Source organism: Sciurus carolinensis (assembly GCF_902686445.1).
Source record: "Sciurus carolinensis chromosome 14 unlocalized genomic scaffold, mSciCar1.2 SUPER_6_x, whole genome shotgun sequence".
In the NCBI taxonomy this organism is placed as follows: domain Eukaryota; kingdom Metazoa; phylum Chordata; class Mammalia; order Rodentia; family Sciuridae; genus Sciurus; species Sciurus carolinensis.
Window position 1 is genome coordinate 1,716,964 of NW_025920104.1, and position 17,064 is coordinate 1,734,027.

General features: G+C 43.9%; 2 pseudogenes; one reads left to right on the plus strand and one right to left on the minus strand.

The window, feature by feature from the left end:
* Nucleotides 1-9,229, minus strand: part of LOC124973147 (26S proteasome non-ATPase regulatory subunit 4-like) — a 74,607-nt pseudogene extending 65,378 nt beyond the window's left edge.
* A 383-nt stretch (nt 9,230-9,612) lies between these two features.
* Nucleotides 9,613-17,064, plus strand: part of LOC124973149 (ankyrin repeat, SAM and basic leucine zipper domain-containing protein 1-like) — a 100,245-nt pseudogene continuing 92,793 nt past the window's right edge.

The following is a 17,064-nucleotide window of genomic DNA, read 5'->3' on the forward strand; positions in this document are numbered from 1 at the left end:
ATTGGTACAACCTGTGTTTAGTAGAGATCTCTATACTTCTGTTACTTTGGGCTAGATAATCATACTAGCAGCGAATAGAATTAAGCTTACCTGTGTAAACTGACTAAAAATTTCTGACTCTGGCAGTTTTTCCTCATAGTTATCAGGCACATGTGCTTAAGAATCTTCCACCTTGTAGCTTCCAGTCTTTATTCTAGTTGGCTAACACAAGTGTACATCTTAAGTTACATTTAACTATTATTTCTTTTAAATACCCAAGAATGGCTGTATTTTGGTTTTAACAGTTTTGCTGGGTTTCTAAGATCAAGCTGGTCAAACTGACATGTTCCTGTCTTGTTAAAGAGTCAGCTGAGTTCCCAAAGGGGTACTTGTAGAGAACTTAAGAGCTGTTTCTTAGCTCCATTGGTGCCCTTGGTTAGGTAGGGTCTTCTTGATGAGGTGGCTTCCTTTGGAAGCATCAAGGGATGACTCCATTTTTCCATGTCTCGCCTCTGCAGCAGGTGCACTGATTGACTTTTCATCCTCTAGTGGCCTCATTAATCTCCTTGATCAGGAGATTGTGTGACCCAGAGTTGCAATGCTCCTTAGAGAAGTCCTCTTGTTCCCTGGGTTCAGGCTGACTGAGGGAAAAAGATCCAAATACTGGTCTATCTTGCGCTCTGTATTTAACCTCAATCTCTAAATTTTAACCATCCAGCAAGTCAGTCTCAACAGTCATAAAGTAAGAGTACAGGGCTTTAACTTCAATATCTATAACTTTACTGTTATTTACCCTTTTATTTAACTGGAGTCTGTATTAGTACTGGAAGTTACCACTATCTGTTCTATAGTTGATGGTTTATTCTCACAAGTTACCTAGGTTGTGTGTTCTTGAAGCAGCTACTTCTGCAAAACATTAACAAGTAACAGTTTTACAAAATGAAATTAGCAAGAGTAAAAATATATTCAGCTTGTATAATAGCTATTTTAAACTATAGCTGAGCTATACATTATATCCCCTGTTTGAGATCACAGTAATTTTACAACAAAAACCAATCTCTTGACTATAACTTTAAATAAGCTGAAGTCTGACTTATTTTGGAGTCACTCTAACATGCAGTAAGGATGGAGGCAGAGCCTTATCTCAGGTAAGGCGTGGCTCTTTACAAATCTTAAGTGTTATAATTCTGATGTTGATCTTTGCTTCTTTCTTAAATGTCATTTTAAGAAGTTTATGTATATTGATTCCTGAGTCTATATGAACACTAGTTAAAACAATTTAACATTATATCTAAAACATGAATTAAAGAAAGGCTGAGAGAGCTTTTAACATTTCTTTTGTGTGGCAAAGTGGCAAAATGCTTTTATGTTTCACAATATTAACCTTTAAACAAATCAGGTTATAACTTTTAGAAATAAATTTACATCTGAAATTCTTTATCTCAGTGTAAAAAGTTACAAATTTTACATATACCATATTAATAACAGATCCTATAATAGAACATTAAATGATAGAAATAAATCCACAGTAAAATTTACCCTTTATAAGATAGAATTAACATTACAGACAAGTTTAATCTGGAGAAGAGCAGCTTGATAAATTCCCTGCTTTAAAAACTTGTATACCTGGAAAATATGAACACATTTAATATACAAAGAGTGACCATTTCAAAATTATCTTGACACTTTTATATTACCAAATTTAGTTTTTAAAGAAAAATTTAGACTGTAACATAGCACAATACTCTAACAGTTGTTTAACCATAATTGTATAAACCCGAATTTTAAAGACTAATTGTTCTAAACAATAAAATTTAATAGACACAAAGTTAAGAGTAAATTAGTGTTTCTAAGAAATCCTTGTCATTTTACCATGTCATTTTAGCAAATAGATTAAACTTTGGTTTATATCAGAACATTAGTATTTCACCTTAGATAAAACCTTAAATAGCTTTAGCTGTCTCACATGCACACAACAAACTTAGTTACATGCAAACTTGTTGAAACTTACCCTTTACTTACACACAGACTTTCTTAACACTTACTTAGAACCTCAAGTGTTTCATTATACAAGCACTTTCTTACCCAGAAAGATTTTGTTCTTCACAAAATATATTTCCATGTCTAGAACCTTTTATTTTCTCTTTCCTATCTGTTTACCCCTTATTGTTCACATTCTGAAACAACCCTTAAGATATTTCTGAATTTAGATAAATTATTCCATTTTAATAAGATTAAATATTTTGTTATTTATAGTACTCTAATCGAAACACAGTTGAAAATTTTGGAACTCTTTGTATATAGAATTGTACCTGTTAGGACATAACTCTTAGTAACCTTGTTTTTGGTAATGATGCAAAACAATTTTAAATCCATTTTATTTACCAATCTATGAAAACACCAATAATGTTTAAGTATGTTACCCCATGGAATTTAAAGAGTTAAAGAGTATTCCATGTGATTTAACAATTAGCATTTTAACCCTGTAAATTAATCAGATATCTCTAACACATTTGAGTAATCCCATACATGTTAACTCTAATTCACTTATTTTGTAAAAAAACAAGATATAAGACAAGTGTCCTGAATAGTATTTGCCATCTCTTCCCCGTTGAAGGAAAGTTCTAGAAACAATTGATATTAGACATTTTATCAACATCGGCATTTCATTAGTTTGACCACCTAGAGACTTGTGAGTTATTTTCAAAGACATTTTACTTTTTATTAGTTTACCCAATTTAAACTTAACCCTTTTAAATCATGTGAGTTAAAAGTGTCTGGATCCATTTTTAAAATTTTAGTTTTAGGAGAGCTCAATTTTGATACAGACAAAACATAACATTGTGATGAGCTGACAGATCTAACTCCATGAGAATGTTATAGGCCAGGCTGTAAGGGAAATGACTAAACCGACTCCATTTTGCTCTGAGACTTCATATTATGTAGGAAATAAGCTTCTCATGGGAATACCCCACCTCTGTGCCCATCATCAGTTACTTGGTGTGACATGTTTAATAATATACAATGGCAACTCCTATGTAGTAAAGAATTGCTCTCTTTTGATTCCTATTGCTCCTAAACAATGTACCATGTAAACAGTAATTGTGTGGATGTTAGTAACCATTCTTTAGTTTGTACCTAGGTAAGGGTCATTTTGACCCACTTCCCCCTCTGTCAATGATCTCATGATGTTAATGTGTAATTTTGAATCATAGCAACAGACACTTATGATTAATGTGATTTTTGGTATAAGAACCCCTACGACCCTGTGTGGTGGGGGCTGTTCTCTCAATAGTCATTTTTTGGGGCATTGTGTGAGACAGTCAGCTGGCCAGTTTAATAAAGAGTCTCAAATTTGGACTTCTCAGTGGTGATCGGTCTGTTCTTAAGTTGTGTCCCATAACAAACAGCAGATAGCAGGACATACAAATAACACAAAATCAAAGGCCTTGTAACTTTATAGGTGAATCTCTATTGCAATGTAACAGATGTTCAAAAACTCTAGTTGAATAAAAACCTAGAACTGATCAAAAAGTCATGAGCTCAAAAAAATTCAATTAAAAAATACTAGAATTCTGAAAAAAATGATACAGCCATTAATTACTTTAGTAAAGTACCATAAAATTTATTTTTGCTGGAGTTCAGGTAAGACTCTTTACTTTTTTTTTCCCTTGGGTTTGAGACCTTTGTCCTACTCAGACTTCAGGCTTCCTCTATTTACATTTGAATGTAAGCCTTGACTGATATCTGGAAGAAGCTAACAGGTTTTAGTAGAAACTTTGTGCCTAGGACCTTTTAGCCATTTCTATCCGGACAGGCTTGAATGTCAAAGAAAATTATGAGACCTTATTTTCCACTACTTTTGAGAATGAAGCTACTATGCTAAGCTCCTCACTGATACATGCCATTGGTTATTGAGCTGCCTATGGCTGCCTATCCAGGATTTATTTTCCCCTCAGTGACAAACAGGTTAAGTATTTCTCCATAGGTAAGCTGAGGACAGGAGCTTGAAGTAAGGCCCCTTTTTGATATTCCTGGGGCAGAATATTGTTGTATGGTGGCTATCTTTCAGTAGTATTGAATCTATTGATGGCATAATTAAGCTTTATCTTTGAGATCTTATAATTCCTATCAAGTAAGAAGTTTAGGAGCTCTGTAATGGCCTTTTGATATTCCTCCTGGGTGGAGGCACATAAAAGATGTCATTTACATACTGAGAAAAATTACAGATGTTTTATCTCTGAACCTTGTTAAGTCCTTAGCTAAGGTTTGTTTGAACAGGTGAGGACCATCTCTAGGTTAGTTGAGACACATTATCTGGTTCCTGAAAGGCAAACAAATTCTATTCAGTCTAGCGTATACAGAAAAAGTTGTCTTTTAAATCTAACTTAGTAAACCAAGCAGCAGCTGGAATTTCAGATAACAGTAAGAACTATGGGGGGATTACTGCTTCATTATTCTAAGGTTTTGGACTAGGCAGTTTACTTTTTAACTCCTAAAATTGGTGAATTGCATGGGTTGCAAGGCATTAAAAGTTTCTGTCATTTTGAATGATCTTTAATAAGCCCTTTTTCTTGTCTTTATGCTCCCTTTTCTTTCTTTTTGATCTCTATTAAAAAATGGAAGTTGCAAGCTGGAGAAGATCATCTAAGGATTGATCAGGGTCACATGCCAATTTTTTTAATTTCCTCCAAATGTTTGGGGCTGATTGAATGATAAATTTATACTTTAAAATTAGGTGGCCCTTTATGGATTCAGGGTGGTGTGTTTTCTTATTGCCTTCCTGAGTCTCTCCATGAAAATAGCAGGGTTTTCCTGAAGGCCTCATATAGTTTTCTAGGCATCCTACTCATTATTTGAATCTCAATTAGAATGGTTTCTGGGAACTGCCTGTGCTCTAGATGGTTAATAGCATAATTTCCCAGGTGAAGTCAAATACCTGGCATAAGTTTTGAAATATTTCAATATTTATTAGGATACTCTGAAAACCTCCCTGAATTTTTTTGTCTGTCATAAGTTGGGAGGGTCCTCTTGGTCTTCCTCCCTTAGTCTCTGGAGGGCGAGGAGACATCTGTTGGTTGTTAGATGATAATGCCCTTTGCTTGGAGGGTCTCACGGGAGGGTGTTTTTAAATGCCTCCCTCTTTCACCTTAAAGAGAACGTAGTGAGCACATTTAAGCACAGGAACAGTAATGAGGAGACTCTAGATATACTAGTGACAGGCGAACTATGCAAACAAAGGGAACCTGGGCATTTTTATACTAATCATCCCAGGCCTTAATCCTACAGTTTGAATTTCTAATGTCTGACCAGCAAGGGAATGGGAGCATCCAGGAAAGAGTGTATGTGCTGGGGAGTGCTGTACAGCCCATATGGAGGGAAAGGTAATTGGCACTTTCTCTCAGTGCCATTTGTCAACCGATCACCCTGGATACCCCTTAAGGTGGTCGGGAGGGGGAGTCTGGAGAAGGAACCTTTGGGGTCCACCCAAGAGTAGCCCGGGCCACAGAACCCCATAGTTGTTCCAAACTTTTCTCCACTTTCACTCATCCTGGGTGGGATAGGATAGCGACATGTGTACTGGCGACAATTGCGCTACAGGCCTGGACAGAAAAGTAGGGAATGGCTTTGGCAGATTCCAACATGCCTGATCTGTACAGAGCACGTGATTCAAAACTGCATAGGCCAGGAACTTCTTGCCCAAGTCTTGAAGAATGGCATCTGCACTAGTTGCCTTTAAGTAGCTGATGGGTGCCCATTTTGCCCTCCAAAAATAAAGACACAGAAAGATGCACCTCAAACATATGTGGGGTGCATGGAGAGAGAAGCTTACTTACCTCGCTATCCATGGAGCTCGGTGAAGATTGGCCACTCTGCAGAGCAGAGTGTAGCAAACATACCCTTCTTTAGGTGGTCCACACCAAAGTTCTATCCTCTGGCACGGACCTCTGAGAAGTGACTCAGGAGGAAAGTCTCAGGAGTTACCTGAGCCTGTCCCATAATAATGAGGAGAAAAGGTCCAAGCAGACCAAAAAGAACAAGGGAAGCAATACACACAGTAGAGCAAATTTTCACAGGACTCTCCAACATTCACCTGCTGGTCAACCACACCAATCTCACAGGCACAATGCCCTTCTCATTCACACTGCCAAAATCAGACCAAGGATCCTTTACCAAATAGCTGCCCAGACAGCATCCACTGGGGACATTGGTGTGACACCTGATCATCAGGGACTTCTTCCATGACTTCCAACAGTGGAACCTCCAGGGTCACTCACAACCCTTTCCTTCCACCAAATGAGAATTCTCAACCAAACTCAAATGGGGACTTGTGTCCCACCAAATGGAGGTGGCCACTCCTCCTTCCATGGCAAATTTCCTTAGAAACCTCAGTACCATGGGCTGTTTGTCTCTCCTGGGGCAGAGTTGGATGATCCTATCCCAGATGAGCCCCCAAATATTGGGGTTCAATATCGACCAATCCCCAGAGAGTCAAAGTGCACACACAGCAATGCAAATCACACAAAGAGGTTTTATTGCAAGCTCGAGCCTGGACCACAACGAGCCTCTCAGACCACCACCATGACTGAGTGGGGAGTGGTCCCAAGGGATGAGAAAGGACTCTACTTAAAAAATTTCCAATCATTCACATATAAAGACCTGTACATTATTGGTTAACATTGGAACAGCTAAATGTTTGTTCTCTTTTGGTTGGGTCCTGCCAATTTATTTGAATCTTATTGGGTCCCACCAAAACTGAATGGTCCTGGAGGAAGAAGGGAGGAGGGAGGGGGTGAACTATGCAGTAGATGAGTCAGGGCTAGGCCCCCTCCCCTGTCCTTGATAGATAAGGTTTCTTGGCAGCTGCCCATTTCTTGGACAAATATCTCTTAACAGCCTTGATAAACCCCGGAGGCCCAGTATGTCCTGTTTGTCCTATATTGGCTCTTGAGGGTAGTACCTGTGTGCCCTTTCCTGGGGGGAGGTTTTATGCACCATTTCCAGAAATGACTTGTTCATACGACATGGTTGCACAGATGTCACCTTGTTCTCAAGATGCTGAGTCAGGCATTGAGCTTACAATCCTCTAGTCTCAGCCACCTGAATCACTGGGATTACAGGTATGGCCACCATGCCCAGCTTTGAGATCTTCATTTTGAGAGAGACTTTAGTGGTTTTAAATTTCATAACTACAGTTCTCTTTCTGCATGTAAAGTGTGCCATTCTATAGCCTCCCGAACCCATTTGTTTCTGATGGGAAATGGACTTTATTTTGATTCTTCTTCTTCCTCCTTTTGAATGTCTTTTACTTCTTTATGAAAAGTAATCTGTGAAGAACACAACATAAAATTGACCATCATAATCACCCACCTATATTAATCTGGTGCCTGGAACAGTTGGAATGCACAGATCTAGGGAGGCCTGTGAAGCCTGGGGATGGACATTGAATTTGCAAACATCAGGGCTCATGTTGACACAAAGCAGAACTTTTCTGTTCACCTGCCTCTCTTCCTTTTAGCTCACTGGTGGCTTCTTCTCCATGTGAGCTCCTGAGATTTGAGGAGCTTCCTTGAGGCACTTGTCCCCATGGGTTGGCCTGAGATGCCTTGGCCCTCTAGAAACAGCTGTCCCTTTGGTATGCATCATTTGATCTCCTCAAATCCATCAACCCCTGAGACCTCAAACCTGAGAGTTGCTACTGTGAATATTGACTCTTTCTCCCAAATAAAAATCATTAAAAAATCCTAACAGAAAGGATGAAAAATCAGAACCTAACCCTCCAATATCCCAGAACACCACACAGAACAATAACTCTAGTAAAACAGGAGATACCATGCTGGGGAGCCAGGTGAACCTTATCAATAGAGACCCAGTGGGTGCTGCCCAGGAGAGGGTGCTAGAAACTCTGGAGTCTGACACAGCCCTGCCTCTTTGTTCCTCTTTACCAGTTGACTTTTAAAAAATAATGATCAATCCATTTTCTAGCCTGAATAGAGTTCCCAAATAGGAAACTTTGCTACAGATTTTTCTATTTTACAGAGAGGTATTTCTGGCTCTGTGTGCCTCTCAATAAATAGGCTGTAACATATGGTATAAAATAGATCTGTGGCAGTTATCTCCACCTAGCTTACCAAATCCTAGCTCATGAGCTGATTCATGTGAACACTTAGAGGAGGCAGAGTTTGCTGGCTGATCTCTGACACTATCCCAGGCTGCTCTCATCCTCTCAATATTTGCAATACAATGTTTGTCCTCTATGGGGTCTGACACAGAGAGGAAGCAAGCAGTGTGAGGGGCCTGTCTAAACCTGCTGGGTGCAGGAATGACTGACCCAGAGTGAGGCAGTGTGAGGGGCATAGGACAATCTGCTGAGAACAGGGAAGAGTGATCCAGAGTGAGGAAGCGGCAGTGTGTGGGTCTTGTGTACACCTGCTGGGGTGCAGGAAAGACTGACCCACAGTGAGAAGCAGGCAGTGAGAGGGACTTAGGCGAACTGGCTAGGGTGCAAGGAAGATGAACACAGCTGAGCAAGCAGGGAGTGTGAGGGGCATGGTGAAAATTGGTGGCATGCAGAGATGACAGATACACAGTGAACAGACATGCAGTATGAGCATTGTGCAGACATCTGCTGGGGTGCATGGAAGACTGACCCATGGTGATCTAGTAGGCATGCACACAACTTCTGTGGTTCAGGGAAGACTGACCCAGCTGAGCCAAGGCACATAGATTGGTGACAACTGAGGCAAACAGAGGTTGAGTGTCCAGATAGTAGTTCAGTGGAAATGTCCAGTGTGAAATTGTTTTATTTTAAATATTTTTTTAGTCATAGACACACACAATACCTTTATATTATTTGCTTATTTACTTTTATGTGATACTGAGGATCAAACTCACTGCATCATACATACTAGGCAAGTACTCAATAACTGAGCCACAATCCCAGTCTATACCTGACACATTTATATCAATGGGTTTGTAGTTTTATCCCAGGTTGAGAGAAGGTCACAGCTGGGAAATACAAATCCCAGGTAGACTTCAGAGCTTCCAAGTCTCAGCTAACTTTTTCTACCCCAGTAGCCCATGGGGCTTCCACAACCCAAGCTTCCTTCCTTGCCCAGCATTGCCCTTCCCTTTTTCTTTCAGGAGTGATACCTTCTCTCAAGATGCAAGGAACTTTTTCCTTGTAAAGAGTGACATCGCCATTCAGAAGTTTGCCCAGGGTTATGTTCCCAAAGTTTGCAGGCTCCATGGTCAAGCCCAAGGCCTCTGTGTCCCATCTAAGCTATACTGGCACAGCACAGGGTTGGGACATTGCAACTGCAGCTTCCCCCAGCACATGGCCTCCAAGAGCCACACCAGAGGCAGCCCCACAGGCTCTGAGACAGGTAGTGATGATCCACACATCTTCATGGCAGATATGAAAACATCACTCTCAGCCTTCCAGATTCCCAAGACATCTATTATGGATAAAAACCAAAGCACTGTGGTGGCAGCAACTCCAGGGAAAAAAAAAACATTGCTACCACCTACCATCCCCACAAACCAAGTCATGTAGAAACACCTCCACAAAGTTACCCTTCACAAGACCCTGTGGTGATGAAGAAGGGTATATCAGTATCTTTTTCTGTCACTATGCCCTGGCACACAGACTTCTCTGCAGCTGATAGCAGCCACTGTCACCAAGGTCAGTGTTAACCCCATCTAAGACCAGGAGAGAGGGAGGTAGCATAGAGCCCTCAGTTTGCTGGCCTTCATCACCCAGGTCCAAGGGAGATTTTGAACACCCTGTGGTCACAGATATATGAAATGCAGGCCTCTGCTATTCCAGCTGGTTCCTGGAGAAGTCCCTGCTCACTGAGAGATTTGAAACTTCCTGGTTAATGACAGTACAGTATGCCAGAGGCTTCAATGTGCCTCCAATCCTAGCTTTTTATTTGGTATAAATCAAACCAAAGAAGTCAAATTAAATCTACTTCAGTCCAAATTGCAGAAAAATATATAGATAATACCAGACTGCTAAAATAATAAGAATTTAAGGGTACTTTCTAAGGCATTCTTGCATGTTTGTGGATGAAGTCTGAAATTCCACTTGAGGTCCTCCCTTCCACTGTCACTGGTTTTCACTAAGTGCACTCCACCTCTGTGGTCACCTCTTCTGCTTGATACAGGATCATTTTCTGTCTCTCTCATTGGAACGCAACCCCAGAACTTGCACAGCCTTTTTTATCCATCTGGCTGCTCAGGGAATTTGGACAAGACATAGTTTCATCACTTTTTCATGTAATGCCCAAGGTTAGGAGACTAACTCAGCATCCTCGGAGGCAGAGAGGACTCAGACCAGGGTCCTGGCATCTGATTTAGGGCTCTGTGCTCATCCCCCTGGCCTGAAACTAAGTCATAGACATTTGTAAACATGCTCCTGCCCTCCAAATTTCCCCTCCAGGTGGGAAGATAAATCCCACATATATAATCTAGTGCCAGCATTTTTATTGTGGTTGTGGGGGCAGCAAAGTCATCAAGTTGTTATTGCCCACAGTGCTGATCATGCTGGATGAACAGTACAGTAGTGTGAAAGGTGAGGTGAAAGAGAGATGGTAGAAGTCTTGATGCCACCTAGGGTGATGCCTGTGCCTTGGGGGTTTTTCCAAGCCCCTGTGCTGGGGAAGATGTGTCAGAATAAACTCTGTGCTGGAGGATCAAGGTTTGTGTCCTCCGGAGGACTAGGAAGACCCACAGTGACTGTGAATGGCATGAGGAATGTCCAAGCAGGACCAGCTTGGGTCACGTGGGTCTGACTTCCTCTGTTACAGCTTACTTCCCTGAGACCTGCAAACATTCCCTGAGGTGCACAGAGAGTGCAGGTCCCTCCACTCAGTCCAGGAGTCTTGGAGACAGCTTTCACCAGGTGAGTGGGTTTCAACTTGCTCTGCAGACACTTTGGACAGGTTTAAAGTCACACCTCAGGAGCTGTCAGCACATCCCAGTGATGGTATCTCCCTTGAAGGATACTGCCTGGGCTCTTATATCAGCTCAGACACCTGGGTCAATGAAGAGCCCCTAGTGTGGAAGAGGTTAATATGTTGAAGTAGACTAGGTCACAAGCTCCCTGACTCAGCTGGTGGACAGAACAGTTAAGAATGGGTGGTGGTCTTCCCTACAGCAGGCTCATTCACAGAGTCTCAACTAGAAGAAGAATGGTAAAGCAAGGGCTGAAGCATGTAGGAGAAGATGGGCACTCAAATGCAAAAGCCCAGGTCTGTGTGGAAGGCTCTGATGGCTACCAAGCTATCAGCAATGAGACTGGTGGACTGAAAACTATGAAATGCAGCTGAGAAACATCTCACATGTGCGTCTGGCTATGGGACCAGGACTGAGCAGACACCTGAGCTGTTCACCTCCACTGCAGAGTGTAGCCTGCACTGAAAGCTTCTGAGTATGCACCATAAACCTAGTCCCATTTTCCCGGCCCAGGACTGCCCACATGATACTTCCCATAGTGAGCTCTGAGATGCTGACCTGGCATGGTGATGCTGGAGGCACATCCAGCCATTGAAGTTGGCATTCAAGGCTCTCCCTGCCCATTAGACTTCTTGGGTGGTTGGACCAAGTCACCAGGAGCATTTTACACCAGACTTGCCCCATATGATGTTGAAACCCAAGAAATCTGAATGAGGCCATCTTACTGCCTCTCTTCCCATTCCTGCTTTTCCTTCCTGTCTGGTCTCCCAAGACTCCATAGTCACAGTGTGGCCAACACAATTTTTGCTAACTTGAGTTGAATACAAGTTTTCATCCTTCATCTTGTTTCTTGTGGTCAGTGATGGTTGTTTCCTTCATTGTCCACTCTTTAGGCAGCAGAAAGTGATGTGGGCCATCTGGATGAAGCTGGTTTTGAAGACGAGTACATGCTCAATAGTACAATTCCCTCCATCCTGCTGGCCATGGAGAGAGCAGGGTGGAATGCACAGATTATCCATAATACCAGAAACCCAGGGAGTCCTCACTTTGTCCCTCCTAGCTGCTCACCTGCAGCTCTTCTTTCACACAAAGAACTTATCAGAGGAAGCAAGGTCCAGCCACCCACTGTTGACCATAGCCTGAAGCCAGGTTGGAAAGGTAAGTGCATTCATTCCCGCTCCATCTCTTGACAATATCCAGGCTGTGTTCACTTTATCAGTTATCAGATGGATCCTGGTCTTGGGGTTAAGTCATTGGGTAAGTCACTGAAGCTCAGTCTTGTTTCTTATCTGTGAAATGAGGAAAGTTCCTGCCCCCAGGTTTGTGGAGGAAAGCCCCAGGGCTAGAACTGGGATACTGTAGGTGTTCACTGCAGTCAGATCTCACCCTTATATGGACCTGGAGGAAGGGCTCTGAGACCCAAGTTTGCAATTCCCAGCATTGTAGGCCAAGGCCCAGTGACAGAGCTATAGTGAAGGAACAGAAGGAGCAACACCAGCAGAAAGAGTCTTGAGTCTGGCTAACAGGTACTCAGTCCCTGCATTTGGAACTCATGATACAGGGCCTGTGGAGCCATGTCCCTCCAGAATGGACTACCCAACCTGCACAGGATCAGTGGGGAGTGGTACCAGTGACCACTTCAGGTGAAGCCTCTTCATGTATATTATAAAATTATAAACCTGGGTAGAATAACCTGTGGCTAGACTGTGTCTCTCATTTTGGATCCTAGATATGTGGTTACTGTAGATAAAGTAGGAATTTCATATGTTTGGGAACATGAATAAAATTAGAGGCTGTGCCTGTTTTCCCCTCTGAAGAGTCACCAGGAAGGACTCCATGAACAAGCTGTGTGTCTGCACTTATGTGTTGTTGCTGTGTCAGGCCACTAGTTTCTGCTCTTATTCCAGCAAAGCAGGCAGTCCTGGATTTGTGTGGCAGCATCCTTGGCAAGCCTTCCTCCCAGTCACCTAGGGCCATGTGAGTATCTATGATTGGAGGGTTGTGGGGAGAGAGAGATTGCTGGGCTGTTTCTGATCTGAGTGTCAGGAAGGTTTCACATGAATGACTGCTGCTGCTGTTGTCTCATAGGCCTCCTGATGCTGGGTACAATGGTTTGTGAAGGGGGACAGATGCATCCAAGATCAGGTCTTCCTCTGGGCATTTATTGAAGCTCAGGCCATCTGGAGGTCAGAGCATGCTGCAGAAATGATTCCATCATTATTTCACAGAAGCTGCACTGAGGTCTCTATCTTCTCTCAGGACATGTGCTTCACCCTGACACAGAGCATCACAAGCCTGTACCTGGGACACAGTGAGGGATTGCTTGTCCTTGATGAGAGCCCCCTTGGGCCCACTCCCAGATCCCTGTGACTTTGCTCCCTTTCTTTTCCCAGATTTCCCACCTCCCTTGGGATATAGTCTGGCTTCAAGTCCTTCCTGAGCACAGAACACCCTCATTCTCTGTGAGGAAGTCATGCTTCCCAGGGAAGTCTCAAAGACTCCTGACTGTGGTGCATGTGGCAGGATCACTACATTCTCAGGGTACTGCTGGAAGCAGGGAGGCAGAGGGGGCAGTCCATAGTCTACAAAGGGAATGGGTAGAGCATGGGTGCTCCCTGAAATAGTGGCTTACAAGGCACAGCTACCCCATACCCCGTCACAGAATAAAGGTTCCACCAGTGTCATTGCATGGGACTCCAGGAGATTCCTATGTAGAGTGCGAGGCATCAAGGCTGCTTCGGCTTGAACACCCACTCCAGGCCACTGTTGGGAGTGTCCAGGGAGCCAAATTAGAGCAACCACATAAACCCTAAAGACCAGGACAAGAAACAACCTGCTGCTTTCTTGTCTTGAAGACAGCAGGTGAGAAGTAGTACTGGGTTCATGGCTGCACAGCTGTGCCACCAGGGGCAAGTCAGGGCAGCTCGATGAACCAGACACTCCATGTTCTGACCAATACTAGCAGCAGCATGGTCTGTTGCACAGACACAATGAAGGACTGGTGGATGGACAATGCTTGTACCACTGTGTTCACTGACTGCTTTTCCTCCTTGTGATAGCAGAACCTGGGGAAACAGCTCCTGATCCCTGTCACACCAGCAGCCCATGCCCTGAGAAGAGTCCTGACAATGTGGAGTACAGGACTCTTGACGTACAGCAGAGCAACCACATTGCTGATGATAAGGTGCCTGGGGATCAGAGCTTCAGGGAAGGCAGCCTTCAGCTTTTCTCTCTGCATCAAAGCCTTGGAAGATTCATCATGCTTTAGATGGGGTTCCCTTGAGGATACAGTGTCCCTCCCTCCACACAGCCTCACACATGTATGCTGAAGCCCAGGTAGCTCAGGGTTATGGAGCCAGTGACACTTTGATCTTAAGGTTCCTGCCTTCTTATCTGAGTTCTTGTCTGAGGAGCACTCACAGTGGGGTATACTTTTGGGCACAGCACAGAGAAGAGACCAGGCAGTCAGTACAGAAGGATGGAACTCTCTCTTTCAAAGTTGAGGGCTCTCCATTGAGCACACAAAAGGTGTTGTGGCTGGCACCTCCTGCGTCCTCTCTGAAGATGAATTCTGGAGGGATGGGCTTGGGCTCATTTCCACAGTCAGGGAGCACATACAAACCCTGCACCCTGAACCTCATCTGGAACTTGTGGGTTGAGGTCATATGGGATCTTCCAAACAGTCATGTAAGGGCCTGGGTTGCTTCAGGGGACTCACAGGGTCTGTCACCTCAAATGTAGGGACAGTGTGCTTGGAGTCAAATTGAAGCCCATGCTCAGAAGAAGAGAATCCTGAGGCCAGGATAACACTGCTCACCCCCTCCCTAACTGTCTAGTGACTCAGACACTCTCTCCTCAGACATCCAGGTCATTTGTTTCCTCTGAAGAGGACAATAACATTGTGGTGGACTGAGGAGACCCAGGTGCTGAAGTGCACCACATGGGAGTGGGCAGCCATGGGACAGTACCCAGCCTCTGCCTAGGGCAGCAAACCATGACACAGTCCCAGCGCCACTATTCCACCTGCGACTTTACCCTCCATCCATCTCCTGACCACTTAGCCTCAACTTCAGGGGCTAGTACCCTTTCCTGGGAGGTGAGGGCTGACCCAGGTGCTTCCTTGGTCCCCCAGGACTCCTGTGACCCAGGGCTTCCTTGGCCACTCCAGATGTGTGATTTCTATCAACAAAGCAACATCTCTACCACCCTAGTGAGATACGTTTGTCAAAGCATACCCCCCAGTTCCCAAACATCCAGAGAGAAAGAACAAGTCTCTCAGTCTTTTCTGTCAAACCAGAAAATCTCCATGTAAATCCCTTACTTTCTGACTGGCCCTTTTCTACAGTGGCTGTCTTTCTACATCTGTACTTCCTCTGCCATCTCCTCCTCAGTATCTCTGCACACCAAAGATTGTGCTGTCACTATGAGCAGTAGGCTGCAACCAAGCTCCACTTATGTCAGGGATAAATAGACAAGCAAACTGCCTTCTTGGTGTACTTCCTTTCATTCTTGATTTCTGTGTACCCTTCTGCATGTAGAATAAATTTCTTGTCCTGCTCACAGAGCTGGTATGTCCTTGAGTGTTTTTTTCATTTTTCACCTCCTGTGGTGCCCAGGTTCCTGGAAACTTCCAACTTGATTCTGGGCTCTGGGTCAGGATTCACACCCAAGGTTTACACATGCAGTCAGAGGCATGCATGACTGTGCATTTAGGTTCTCTTTCACATGGGGGAGTTCTGGTTTGACCTCCCAGGCAGGCTTGACACACTTGAGAAGGGATATTTGGCACTACCTCCTGTATTTGGCAAACCAGTTGTAAACCTGTTCAGTGGTCAAGTTCATCTTAAGTCAAACCCACCTGTCCCACAACTGTGATTACTAGCCCTGGGTTACAGGTGTGTACACAGTTGACTGGATCAGCTTGTGTCCATCAAGAAAGGAATTTAAACCCTCCTAAGTTCACCAAGGTTAGCATACCATACAATGTGCTGTGTGTACTGGATAGAGGACTGTGTGGGGAACATGTGCTGGGCAGGAAGAGCAGGGTACCTGTAGACAGGACACATGGGCCTTACCTCCTGAGCTTACCCTATTCCCAGTCATATATGAGCCCTTACCCTGAGCTGACACTCCACCCTGGTATGTCTTTGAGTGCTTCAGAGTCAGTTAAATTCCAGAGTGCCAGATTATAGCCTAAGACACCCAACAGAGGGTGCCATCTGGTGGAGTGTAATTACCTGGGAAGAGGGGGAAGGTAACTGGCAGGAAAAGAGTTACAGAGGTACAGGAAGGAGTGTGGGAGTCTCCCCTCAGGATGGTGTCAACCAATGTGGAAGGAACAACTGGATGGAGGTGGGGAGAGAATGTAGGAAGGGAGAGCTGCTTGGTGGATCAGTGCCAAATTCCAGTGACCTGACCAGGAACATCCTGAGATCATGGAAGAGAATGCTGTACATATAGTCCTCTTCAGGGTCTTGGAATGACTCTTGTCTTCTGTTTCAAAGGCCCCATCCCATCTCAGATCTGGGAGCCTCTGCAGATTAGGCAAGTGATAAATGAACACATCCCTTGTAATAAAACTGAACACATGGAGGGAAGAGTTCAAGATGTGACACCAATTCCTGAAGAACAGACCATTGAGGGGGTTTGGGGGACATCTGATTATAGCCTAAGACACCCAACAGAGGGTGCCATCTGGTGGAGTGTAATTACCTGGGAAGAGGGGGAAGGTAACTGGCAGGAAAAGAGTTACAGAGGTACAGGAAGGAGTGTGGGAGTCTCCCCTCAGGATGGTGTCAACCAATGTGGAAGGAACAAATGGATGGAGGTGGGGAGAGAATGTAGGAAGGGAGAGCTGCTTGGTGGATCAGTCTGTTTATTAGGTGACCTGGCTGGGCTGTAGAGGAAGATCCCTACACTGCTTGGGGACTTTTCTGGTGAGATTTAGAAACTTTCATGGATGCTGTGTATGTCACCTGTTGTGGGCTGTTTTCCTTACCTGCTGGGCCTTGCTGGTTTGGATGCTCATACCTGAGGCAAATTCCTGCACCCCTTGAAACAACTCTCTGGGGAAATTCTGCTTCTGGTGTCCTTCAGGGCAGAGGGAAAAGGACGGTAGTTCCTGAA